Source organism: Pteropus vampyrus, unplaced genomic scaffold (assembly GCF_000151845.1).
Source record: "Pteropus vampyrus isolate Shadow unplaced genomic scaffold, Pvam_2.0 Scaffold8, whole genome shotgun sequence".
In the NCBI taxonomy this organism is placed as follows: Eukaryota; Metazoa; Chordata; class Mammalia; order Chiroptera; family Pteropodidae; genus Pteropus; species Pteropus vampyrus.
This window is the reverse complement of record NW_011888789.1, coordinates 2655325-2663843: the sequence shown is the minus strand read 5'-3', so window position 1 is coordinate 2663843 and position 8519 is coordinate 2655325.

The window sequence follows — 8519 nt, the reverse complement described above, 5'->3', positions numbered from 1 at the left end:
GTGGTATAAAAAATATTAACTCTCAGTCGTCTCTATATCTTGGCCACCGTGAATAATGCTGCAATGAACATTGGGGTGCATATATCTTTACAGATAAATGTTTTCAAATTTTGGGGGTATATACCAGAAGAGGAATTGCTGGGTCATATGGTAGATAGATGATTAGATAAAGAAGATGTAGTATATATATGCAATGGAATATTACTCAGCCATAAGAAAAGATGAAATACTGCCATTTGCGACAACATGGTTAGATCTTGAGATAATCATGCTAAGCGAAAAAAGACAGAAAAAGTTGAGAACCATATGATTTCACTCATGTGTGGGATATAAAACTGAAAGTGAAAAACAAAAAAGACAAATGAACAGAAACTCATGGACACAGACAATAATTTAGCGGTTACCAGAGGGAACGGGTGAGAGGGAGAGGCAGATAAAGGTAAAGGAGGTCAAATATATGGTGATGGAAAGAAATTTAACTTTGGGTGGTGAATACGCAATGCAATATACAGATGACATATTATTGAATTGTACACTTGAAACCTATATAATTCTATTAGCCAATGTCATCCCAATAAATTTAATAAAATATTAACATATTTTATTGATTTATAAAAGTTGCCTTCAATGAGAAAGAAAGCGAGTTAGATTCTTTCACTTGTCATAAAGAAGAAACTCCTAAATTGGGATTTTTCAGTCTTAGCACTATTGACATTATGGAGTAGATAATTCTTTGTTGGAGGACACTGTCCTGTGCATTGTAAGATGCTTAGCGATATCCATAACTTCTACCAACTAAATGCCAGTAGCAAACCTCCCTTCTCTGCATTAGTCATGACAATAAAAAAATGCCTCCAGATCTTGTCAAGTATCCCCTAGGGAGCAAAATTGTCCTTAGCTAAGGACCACTGACCTAGATAATTAATATTTTAAAATAAAGTTTTCTGAAAATATTTGCAGTGTATTATGAATTAAGAATAATTATATTTTGTGCATTTGCTTCTGATTTCAGCTTTATGATATTGAAGAAGTGGGCCTTGAAAATCCAATGGGAAATTGCTGAACAATGTCATTTATAGAAAGAACATTAACTTTAGAGCCAGACAGAATTGGATTCTAAACCTGCCTCAACTATTTACTGTGACAGACTACTAATTGCATGGCCTCAGGCAAGTTACTTAACCTCTTTACCCTTATTTCTACTTCTGTAAATTATGATTCCCAAAGGGTTGTTTGTAAGTAATTTCCTTCTCATTTGGTTCAATTATTCAATCAGAGCATGTAGAACATGCAATGTTAACTTCTTTTTTCTTTGTCAGATACTTCCTAAAGTATAGGCTTTTTCACCAAAGGCTTTATTATTAAATTAGTGGTGGGGGAGGGGACATTGAATTAAGTATGTTAGTCCACAAAATATTTTATTTAAAACTTGAATTCTTAAATAGTCTTCAAGGTAAGACTCAGTTTCAATCTTATTTTAAAAATTATTTATGGATCGGGGAAAAAAGGCAGACAAATTTTATATAAGGCTAAAAATCTCGTTTCAAAAATTTGTACTTTTTTTTGAGGTGTGTTTTTATGTTATTGTGTACAGATTGAAGAGGTGGGAAATAACAATTTCGGTGTAAGACAAGTAAAAAACACAATTTTTTATTAGTTCTCATATCAACTTGAATCAGAGAAGTCAACAACATCTTGACGATACTACAAAGAAAATGGATTGAGTACCATTTGCCAGGCACCATAGTAAGTGGTTTTTATTTGTCATATCATTTTATTTTCACAAGACACATATGAGGTAAGTGCTATCCCATTTTTCAGATTTAGGAATCTCAGGTATATTGAAGTTATCTGTCCACATTCATACAGCTAGAAACAAATAATCCCATTCTGGCTCAGTTCATATCCAGTGCCCTTAAAGAAGACATCATCTTGTCTCTGATAACCAAATGCAAGAGGAGAAATAAAGATGCATGGACACTAAAGCATAGTGTCCTATTGGAGGAAGCATGAACTTCATGAAATATAATGGGAAGGGTTTTTGAGGAAATGCAGAGGTTCAAGATATGAAAAATTTCAGACAGGATAAACAAGGGAAAAGAGATGGAGGGTGTGACCAGAGACATGGGTTTATAGAAAACTCCTAACTTATCAGATTAAAGGAAACATCTTTATTTTTAGTTAAACAGAAAGTCCCAGGACATCTATTCAATTTTCTGTGTTTAAATATGGGATTATAAATGATTCTCTCCTGCCCACCAAGAGTTTACTTATGGACAATGAACCTCCCTTTGATACAGAGACAAGCTTCTTAATCATTAGATAATTCTAGCATTTAGACATTTTTAGAACCAGAGAATTATATTTTAAAGCTTCTGCTGAGCACAGTAGTGCTTGATGGGCATTTTGTCTCAGTGAGATCTTGGCCTGTAGACCTTGGAGAGAAAAGACTTTTGAGATTTTCAGGTGGATTTTCTTAGCATGGCAGAAGAAGTAATGAACACTGTTATGCAGAGCCTTTAAAGAGCACACTTCAGCAACAACTGCTTAGCAAGACCTAACACTTCAGATAGTATCGGTCAAGTGAAGATTAAGTATATCCTAAGCCACTTCAGAGTTCATCTTCCATGTAAGGATCAGATCTGCGCTCTCTCTCTGTATATAGCAGGCACTTTCTCCCAAGAATGATGAAAAAGTGGTAATGGGCATGGAAAATTGTGAGCATTTGTTTAGTTAGCATAATTTTTTCTCTTGGTAGCTATATATTTTTAAATAATTCCGTTCCCTATTCACTACCTGGTATTAAATGTATTTTAACCTCCTCTTGCATTTGGTTAAATGGATATGTGGGCTTCCAATAGGGGCTTAATTTATAGTTTATAAATGGGTAAAGGAGTTTTTGAAGAGAAGCCAGAATTGATATTTTGATGTGATATTTCCCTAATTTTAGTTATTTGCAACTACTTCCAATATTTGTAAATACAACATAGTTGACACACAGTCATTCTGTGATCTGAGGTTCGAGGGCTGCCAGGGTAACACTTCTAAAGGCAAACAGAAATTAACAAGATTGAGTTGACCTAGGCATTCTGTCTGAATATTCCACAATGGAAAGAGAAGAAAGAATGAGATTTGGAGCCATGCTGTTTTGGAAATTAATGGTTGTGTGTAGGGGGGCCAATACTTAATGCTTATTCTCTATTTTATTATTAAAAAAATAGGGCAATGGAACCTGTGTCAGTGGGCTGTTATGAGGAATGAATAAACCAGATCACAATATGCTAAATGAGTGAGCATCAGCTCAACATACATTTCAGTTCTTCAATAGGTTCCAGAGATGACCAGTCTATTCAGAGAGTGATCAGACCTTGTTTTGGAGACTCAAGTAATTAAGCACCTACAGAAGTTCAATGTAAAGAGGAAGAAAGGACTAGACAGAAAAGTAATGTGAGTGAAAAGTTGGGAGTAGTTAAGTACTGATTTCTGAATGAAAAGTCAGCTCTACCTGAATTCAAAGCTGTATTTGTATACCTGTTGTCTGTTGGCCTTAGGGATCCCAACTTAATTGTTGCCTTACTTATGGTCATTTTTGGGGTTTTGGGGTTTGATGACTGGCTCTTCAGAACCTCCACTTGTCACATCCTTTGTGCTGGCAGTAGCCTCAAGCTCTCCCCAACCCCAGAGCAGTACTCAATTCTTTACCCTTCTCTGCATCTCTGTTTCTATAGGTGCTGAAAATGAGGATGCAGAAAAAAGCATCATCTAGATTCTGCTGAACTTGAGTGGCAATGAAACTTGAGGAAGCTGGGGCCTATTATCAATGGGTTCCCTTCCTCTGTCTGGTCTTTGTGTGGTTGTTTTGACAATCAACAAGAACCCAATGCCTGTCTTTGTTCTTAGTTTTCTATCAAATGTGAAGGATCATGATGGGAAAGTACCTTTTGAGCAAAACTTAATCTAAAAGAGTTGCGATGAGACATTTTTTCAAGCCAGGTTATAAGGCTAGAAACAGTAACTTGGAAGTGAAAAATGAAATGAAATGTGAATGATGCTTTTTAAATGAGTGCATTGGTTTCATGAGACATCAATACTCCAAGATAACATAAAAGTATAAATTTTAAGTACATATTTTAAGAGAATAAGGTGAGCATATACTATACATATACACACCTACACATTTTACTGCCAAATTATGAAATTCATGCACGCTATAGCATATACAGAAAGTCCATACATTACTTGGCAAAAAACCAATCTCAATTATAGGTGCTGTGTGGAATCCAAATCTATTTCAGGAAGGGAAACAGATGGCAACAGAAAATCACTCAACTGTACATCTAATAGGTATCAAAGTTCAATTTGCTGCAAAGCATGCAGATAGTTTGCCACTTGAAAAGCCAAGTTTAAGATAAATCTGAAAGTAAAATAACCCTTAAATTTGAAATGTTTTAAGGAGTTGTCCTGATGTGCTAAGTTTAGTCATTGATTGTACTTAATTTTAATTCATCCTGTGCTAAACTTCCTCCAGAACTTCCCTGAGCTATCTATTTTAATGATTCTTTCATACTATTGTATTTAAATATTTGCTGGGCCTTGTTAGGCTAACAAGTGTCCATTGGTGCACAGAATTTCAAATGAATTTCACTTTGTTAATTTCTAGTTTCCTGTACTTTAGCTCCAGCATGTTCTTAGCTGAGGTTCTGTCAGTTACAGTGGTTGGATATTGGGATATAGTCAGGATCACTGCTTACTCTAAAAAACTCTCTCAGTGACTCTCCAAGAACACATTACTATTGTGAACCAAAGATGAGAACTCTTTCAGCAGTCATTTGAGATAAGTATTTTGTTAGCAATAAAATTCTTATGTACAGAATCAACTGGACAAACATTGAAAAGATGTTTTTATTATGTAATGAGGGCATTGACTTTTATTTCTGTATCATACCTCATCTAATCATCTGGGAAGAGGTGTGAGAATAATTTAATAATACATATTATGGGGGAATTTGGAAACCTGATGTTTCTAATTACAAGACCCTTAAGATAGAAAAAAAAGCAATTTTATTTCTGGAAACTATCTGCATTTTTATATGTCTATAAGTCATAATTTTAAGAAGTAAAGTCTGGCGTGAACTCGAACTTGTACATTTAAGTTAAAAAATCTTAACTAATGATACATTGCAGAAGATAAGACTCCCATCTTTCTCTTCCAAAATATATACACACTCCTCTCCCTACTCCTTTGGATGGCTTGTCCCATTTCAAGACAAAGTTGAAATATTTCAACCTAAGATAACAAAGTCTCATTCAAGATTTTCCTAGCACAACTTGGGAAAATGCCAAGCATAGCAGCCTGTTGTTCTCAACAGGTACAACTCCACCAGTTCCTTAAGGGAGAGAAAAATTTACATGACATTCCATGGGGCAATGGAGCAAATGCCTTGTTGAGTTACGATCATTGAATTATATTTCTTGGCACATTCTGTTTATGTATTTTATAGAATGGCTTAAAAAAGATGCTGGGCCTGAAAATGAAATACAAATCTTAGTAGTAAGGCTTCTATGTGGTCAATCAACACTGTAAGAGATTAGAGGATTGTTAGAATTTACCCCAGAATGAATTATTTTCCTTGAGCTCTTACTAGAACCCCAGATAAACACAGAAGTGAATTGTGCATGCACATAATACTGCTTGGCCTTTTCTTTTTGCAGCTAACAGGCTGTGGGCTGTGTCAGCAGTCAAGACCTGTTCCTCAAGGATATCTCCTATGTGTGTCTTCATTATGTCACTGTCAGACTCCACAGCTCATCCTAGGATGTGAGCTAGTTATTTCTGAAGCGGTCGAACGAAGTTTTAGTCTGTATGTCATTAGCGGGCAGAGAATCAGAGCTTCTCCAGGGATGTAGTCTCAAACACTGGTCAAGTAAGCCTCAACTTATCTGAGGTTTTTAAGGGAAAAATCACATTTAGAAAATCAGCATTGCTCTCCCTTTTTATAACTTCCCTAGTCTTAAGAAAGCAGAAAACTTGGGGAAAACATCAGTTTCGTCCTAGTAGATGGTATGTATATTTAAAACGGAGGAGATATGCTTAAGGGGAAAAAATGTTGTGGGTTTTTTTTTTTTTTGGTATTACTACTAGACATCTAGGCAGTTTGTAGGCAGCCATGCTGGGCAGATGGGAATCTAGGCTATTAAGAAATATCTGCTGAGAAACACACTTCACAGTTGCTCATTAAACTAATATGGATTATTTATAATGTTTTTTTTATAATGTATTAAATATTATTTTGCACAGACGGTGCCCAAGCACAAGTCCATCATCATAATTATATGCAATTATCTGGGAGAAACACTTTTTAAAGTAAGCAATCATCCCTAGGAACTATTTTAAGATAACTAAGTGAATGTATATCTATGAACACTCGAACCGTGGGTCGAAATATTTAGAATTATTATTAAAGCAACCACAAAATATGAGTTAATTCTAAGAGAAATTATAAAAAATAAAAATTATAGACACTGGTGGGTAAGAACAGTATTTGGTGTTATGTTCAATACATGGGACTTGGCTGAAGGGAATATTGGCATCTGCTACATTTTGCTATTCAGAGGTTGACTTGCCCCATCTCCATCAGACTCATGACCTTATAATCCTTGAAGCAATGCACATCAAAAGATATGTTATTGCTGTCCAAGTGACCTTAAAGACATGTATAGATGGACTCACAATTCCTGATTGCTTAGACAAGTATATGAGGTTACTCCCTCTCCATTAACAAAAGCAAAATTCTAGGAGTATGGAGAACAGTAGAATGGGTTTTAGCTAATGACAAAACTTGTTAAACTTCCCCATGTGACACCTCAGTCTTTACCTAGCTAAAGCCTGGATTCAGTAATTTGTGGCTAGGCCCTCTTCTTTCACTGTTTAGTATCCTACACAATTGGGTTAGGCATATTTTATACTTGTCAAATCACCATAGATGTCTCCTGAACCTTAAATAAGTGGCTAGCATTCAAATCACCATAGATGTCTCCTGAACCTTAAATAAGTGGCTAGCATTCAAATCACCATAGATGTCACCTGAACCTTAGATAAGTGGCTGGCATTAATCAGTCCAACTGATGAAATGTTACCATAAAAAATAATAAAAGCAGAAAGAAGTCATAAAGGTAAAATTTTTTTTGCATTAAAGTCATAATCTAGTTTCGTGGTATACATACAATTTGCATAGAAAAAATATGACCTGACTAAAATTTCGTGATCCTGATTATGCCATAAATATGAGATTATGTTGTCTGTGTTTGGAAACTTTGCTTTGGAGATGGATGACCCCACCTGGATTCAATGCACATAAGAAGGTAACTGAAGAATTTTGTAAAGAGACTTGGTTTAGGGGTCTAACAGATCTGGTTTGAAAAATTATTTCTTTCACTAACTTGCATTGTAGCCTTAGGAATGTCATTTCATCAATTAACCTGTTTCTTCACTATAAATTCGTTTTCTCGTTTTCTTCATTTAATAATTTTAACTTGAAGAATTGATGTTAGTATTAAAGAGTTGGCATATGTAAACACTTGGCACACAATTAACTCTCTGAGGGCCAGTCATGTGCACTAGCTAAGAGCATAGATTCTAGAGCAGAAATGGCTAGGTGTAGATCCCGGGTCTACCTCTTATTATCTCTGACCTTAGACATGTTACTTAACCTCTCAGTGCTGTAGTTTGCTCTCCTGTGAAAGAGAAATAATGGTAATATTATTATAACAGAGTTGTTATGATGATTAAATGAGTTACTACATGTGAAGTGCTTAGAATAGTATTTGGAATGCAGCAAGTAAATGGTGCTTACTCAATAGTAATGACAAATATCACTATAAATAAGCATTAAAATTCAATTTCTTCTCTTCTTGTACTTGATGATGATGACTTTGCAGTTCTGGGCTCTTGCTTTGCCTCTAGTTACATCTATTCACCTGTACTGCAGAATACCAGCTCAAGAAGGATACAGTGGTCTAGTGAAGGCAAGAGTCCACTAGGTCCTCTTGAAGCCCCATAGTGTACTCTAGAGCCCCTTGCACCATGAACTTGAAGCCCCATAGTGTCTCTAGAGCCCCTTGCACCATGAACTTGAAGCCCCATAGTGTACTCTAGAGCCCCTTGCACCATGAACTTGAGCTGTTGTACACCTTAAAGATCAACAGTGTGCTGAGGAAACATAATTGTGATGTTAATTGATGATTGTGATAGTTAATTTTATGTGTCAAGTGAACTGGGCCATGGTGTGCCTAGATATTTGGTCAAACTTTTTTTAGCTGTGTCTGTGAGTGTTGTTACTGGGTGAGATTAATATTTAAATTTATACTGTAAAGCAGATTGCCCTCTCTGGTGTGTGTAGGCTTCATCCAATCTGTGAACGGTCTGAATAGAACAAAAGTATTCCGAGTAAGAGAGAATTAATTCCTCCTGTTTGACTGCCTTTGAACTGGGACATCAGGTTTTTCTTGGCTTTGGACTC